Raw genomic sequence first — 4,922 nt, forward strand, 5'->3', positions numbered from 1 at the left:
CTTATCTCTGCTTTAAGCATTCCTTGAGTAATTAATTTGCTTAAACAGAAATGGTTTTATATTTTAACAAGATCAATCAAAATAATTGCTTATAGCTTCTATTGTGATGTTTCTAATTAGAAAATGAATCTTAACAGAATCAGAATTTATTTAAATATCTGTTCTTTGGACTGGAGAGATAGCTTAGTGGTTAAGGTGCTTGCCTAAGAAGCCGAAGCCTAAGGATCCATGTTCGATTCTCCAGGACCCATGTAAGCCAGATGCACAAGGTGATGCATATGTCTGGAGTTCATTTGCAGTGGCTAGAGGCCCTGGTGCGCCCATTCTCTCTATCTTCCTCTTCCTCTTGCTCTCTCTCTCACACTCTCTCAAATAAATAAGTAAATGAATAAAATATGTAAAAAATACTTAAAATCTGTCCTTGTCAAGTGTTATCTAAGTACTGTACAGCAGCTATAGTTTAAACCACAATTTGTTCTTCAATACTAGTGTAGCTGACTCTTGGTTGTTCAATAACTAGACTTGGAGGTCAAAGCCAATGAGGATATGGGAGCTAAAAGGACAGACCATACTTTGGACCTTAACTCCAGGTCAGATAGGTTCCAGAAGATGACAGGATACCCCTGAAAGTGACCTATAACTCCAGGATATAACCTGTCCTCTCGAGCAGAAAGGTTGGACTCAAACGAGTATATATCTTACAAAAAGAAAGTCAACATACAGGGGAATAGCTCAAAGATTCCAGGGAAGCTGTGGTCAGCAAGACCCTGACTCATCCCATCAGCTGGCACAACTGGTAGACGGACACTACCTTAACTATAAAAATGGTTAATTTTGGGACCCCTGAATGGTCTTAAACACCCAGCAGTAAAGAATGTAATGACTTGTAATAATATAAAAGCAAAAGCAACAGGAGCAGCAACAAAAACTAGGCTAGACTTTAAGAAGGGACAAACAGTGGTTTGGGCCATACAGGCTTCCTTATTATGCCCTGAGTATGGAGTACTGACATACCAAGTAAGACAATCACAACCATCTCAGCTATAATACAAAGTAAGTTCTATCTGTAAATCTATAAGTAGTTATAACATCTGTATTTTGTTTATTTTTTCATTATTTTTCTTTCAGCATTGTTGGTCTCAATGATTACAATCTCATGTTATCTTCCTTCTAACCTACTCCATCATTAGATTCTGTTCAAAAATTGTTTTGGGGGGGTGCTGGAGAAGTGGCTTAGTGGTTAAGGTGCATGCCTGTGAAGCCTAAGGACCAGGTTCGATTCTCCAGATTTCATACCAGCCAGAAGCACATGGTGGCACATATGTCTGGAGTTCGTTAGCAGCAGATAGAAGCCTTGGCACGCCCTTTCTCACTTTCTCTCTGTGTCTCAAATAAATAAAAATAAATCTTTAAAAAGTATCCTTTGGTTTGCATATGTGTGTACATGTGTGTGGAGGCAGGTGCTCATACATATGTGTGGGTACAAGTTTAAAGGTTAGAGACACCATCCTGAGTCACTGTCCACCTTATTGATTTATTTCTTGTTTATGTAGTATGTGTGGTGTGGTGTGTCTGGCGTTTGCACACATAAGTGCAGATGTTCTCACAGGTCTGCAGAAGCCAGAGGAGAACTTCAGGTGTCCTTCCTCTGTCCCTCATCCTTGAGATGGAGTCCTACTCTGAATGTGGAGCAGCAGTTTTCACAAGCACCAGTTTTCACAAGCACCAGCCATTCTTGTCTCTGCTCCCCATGGGACTGGGGTTACAAATGTTTATGGCCAGGCCAGCTATTTAGGTGGATGCTGGGGGATTGAAATTACGTGGTTGCAGACAGTCTCAGGCCCTTGTGCTTAGACAAATGTTCTCACCTGTGGAGCTATTTCCCTAGCCTTTTCACCTTATTTATTTTATTTTATTTATTTATTTATTTATTTTATTTATTTATTTTTTTCACAGTGATTCTTATTTATTTATTTATTTGAGAAAGAACCTAGCCAATGCAAACAAACTCCAGATGCATGCACTACCTTGTGCATCTGGCTTATGTGCGTACTGGGGAATCGAACCTGGGTCTTTTGGTTTTTTTTTTTTTAATTTTTATTAACATTTTCCATGATTATAAAATATATCCCATGGTAATTCCCTCCCTCCCCACCCCCACACTTTCCCATTTGAAATTCCATTCTCCATCATATTACCTCCCCATTACAATCATTGTAATTACATATATACAGTATCAACCTATTAAGTATCCTCCCCTCTAAACGGGCAGCTGCTGCGTTGGCCGGGAATCGAACCTGGGTCAACTGCTTGGAAGGCAGCTATGCTCACCACTATACCACCAACGCCGCTCAGGTCTTATAGTGAGGTATTTGATCCATTTGGACTTGAGTGTTGTGCATGGCAAGACGTGTGGATCAAGTTTCAGTTTCCTGCATATGGTTATTCAGTTTGTCCAGCACCATTTATTGAAGATGCTGTCTTTTTTTTCAGCCTATATTGTTAGGGCTTTTGTCAAAGATCAAATAGCTGTGGTTGCTTGACCCAAAGTTGGGCCCTTGATTCTATTCCACTGGCCTATACTCCTGTTTTTATGCCAATAACAGGCTGTTTTTTATTACTATGGCTTTAGATCAGGTATGGTAATATACCTTTAGATCAGGCATGGTGATACCTCCAGAGGTATTTTTTTTGGCTGAGGATATGCTTGGTTATGTGAGGCCTTCTGCCTTTGCATATGAATGTTAAGATCATTTTTTTCTATCTCTGTGAAGAACAATGTTGGGATTTTAATTGGAATTAAGTTAAATCTGCACATTGCTTTTGGTAGGATTGCCATCTTCACAATATTAATTCTGCCTATCCAGGAGCATGGGAGGTCTTTCCATTTTCTCAAGTCCTCCTCAGTTTCTTTTTTGAATGTTTTTATGTTTTCATTGTATAGATTTTTCACTTCCTTGGTTAATGTTATTCCAAGGTATTTTATTTCTTTTTGTTGCTATTGAAAATGGGACCATGTGCCTTATTTATTTTTCTGTATCTTTGTCATTTGCATATAAAAAGGCTACTGATTTTTGTGCATTGATTTTGTATCCTGCTACTTTGCTGAAGGAGTTAATCACCTATAAGAGTTTTGGGATGGAGCCTCTTGGGTCTCTTACATATACAATCAAGTCATCAGTGAATAGAGCTAACTTAACTTCTTCCTTTCCAAATTGTATCCCTTTTATTTCCTTCTCCTGTTTTATTGCTTGAGCTAGAACTTCCAGTACTATACTGAAGAACAGAAGTAAGAGTGGACACCCCTGTCTTGTTCCTGATCTCAATGGGAATTCCTCCAGTCTCTCTCCAGTAAGTGTTACTTGGGCTTTAGGACCTTTGTATGAAGCCTTTAGTATGTTGAGATATGAATTGACCTTGCCAATTCTCTCCAATGTTTTGATAATGAAGTGATAATGTATTTTGTCAAAGACCTTTTCTGCATCTATCTAAATGATCATGTGGTTTTTGTGTTTCACCTTGTTTATATGGTGTATTACAATGACAGATTCCCATATGTTGAACCACCGCTGTGTTCCTGGGATGAATCCCACTTGATCAAGGTGGATAATGCTTTTGATGTGTTGTTGGATTCGGTTTGCAAGGATTTTGTTCAGGATCTTTGCATCTAAGTTTATCAGGGAAATAGGCCTGTAGTTTTCCTATTGCATCTCTGTCTGGTTTTGGAATTAGGATGACATTAGCTTCATAGAAGGGGTTGGGGAGCTTTCCCTGTTCTCCAATTGTGTGGCACAGTTTGAGCAAGATTGGTTTGAATTCTTCCATGAAGGTTTGATAGAATTCAGCTGAGAAGCCATCTGGTCCTGAACTCTTCTTTGTGGGGAGTTTTTTTTTTTATTATTACCTTTTCAATCTCAATGAGGGTGATAGGTTTGTTTAGGAGATTAATCTGCTCTGAGTTTACTTTTGGTAGATGGCATGTGTCCAGGAATTTATCCACTTCCTCCATGTTATCCAGTTTTGTGGAGTAGAGGTTTTTGAAATAAGTCCTGATGATTCGCCCAATTTCACTTATGTCTGTTGTGATCTCTCCTTTTTCATTTTGAATTTTGTTAATTTGAAGCATCTCTTTTTTTTGCTTGATCAAATTGGTCAGGGAGTTTATCAATCTTGTTTATTTTTTCAAAGAACTAGCTCTTTGTTTTTGTCAATTTTCTTAATTGTTTTCTTAGTTTCCAATTCATTAATTTCTGCTCTGATCTAAATTATTTATTTTATCTGGAGCTCTTTGGGTTGGATTCTTCTTGCTTTTTTAGTGCCTTTAGGTGGATGGTTAGGTTATTGATTTGGGATCTCTCTTTGTTTTGAAGGCATTGAGTGCTATGAATTTTCCCCTGAGGACTACCTTCATTGTGTCCCACAAGTTTTGGTATGATGTGTTCTCACTGTCATTCATTTCTAGAAATTTCACAATTTCATTTTTTATTTCATCCACTACTCATTTATTGTTTAAAGTGTGCTGTTCAGTTTCCAGGAGCCAATGGGATTCTTGATTTTTTTTTTTTGTTGTTGTTAATTTCTCACAATATAGTATTGTGATATGATATCATGTAAGGAATTATGTCAATCTTCCTAAATATATGGAAGCAGGTTTTGTGACCCAGTATATGATCTATTTTAGAGAATGTTCCATGGGCTGCTGAGAAGAATGTGTAGTCTGTGGATTTGGGATGGAATATTCTGTAGATGTCCATTAGGTCTAAGTGGTCTATGGTTTTGTTGAGCTCTCTTACTTCCCTGTTGAGTTTCTATTTTGATGACTTATCTATTAATAATAATGGTGTATTGAAATCCCCTACTATGATGGTGTAGCAGACAGCTTCAGGTTTTCTGAGATGAACTTCTAGACCAGGCATAGTTAT

General features: G+C 38.0%; 1 non-coding gene across 1 annotated transcript; it reads right to left on the reverse strand.

Annotated features, from left to right (window-relative positions):
- Positions 1-2,276: 2,276 nt before the first annotated feature.
- Positions 2,277-2,348, reverse strand: Trnag-ucc. The gene has a single exon. It is a non-coding gene; the product is annotated as a tRNA-Gly (tRNA).
- Positions 2,349-4,922: the final 2,574 nt, after the last annotated feature.

This window comes from Jaculus jaculus, chromosome 3 (genome assembly GCF_020740685.1).
Source record: "Jaculus jaculus isolate mJacJac1 chromosome 3, mJacJac1.mat.Y.cur, whole genome shotgun sequence".
NCBI classification, from domain to species: Eukaryota; Metazoa; Chordata; class Mammalia; order Rodentia; family Dipodidae; genus Jaculus; species Jaculus jaculus.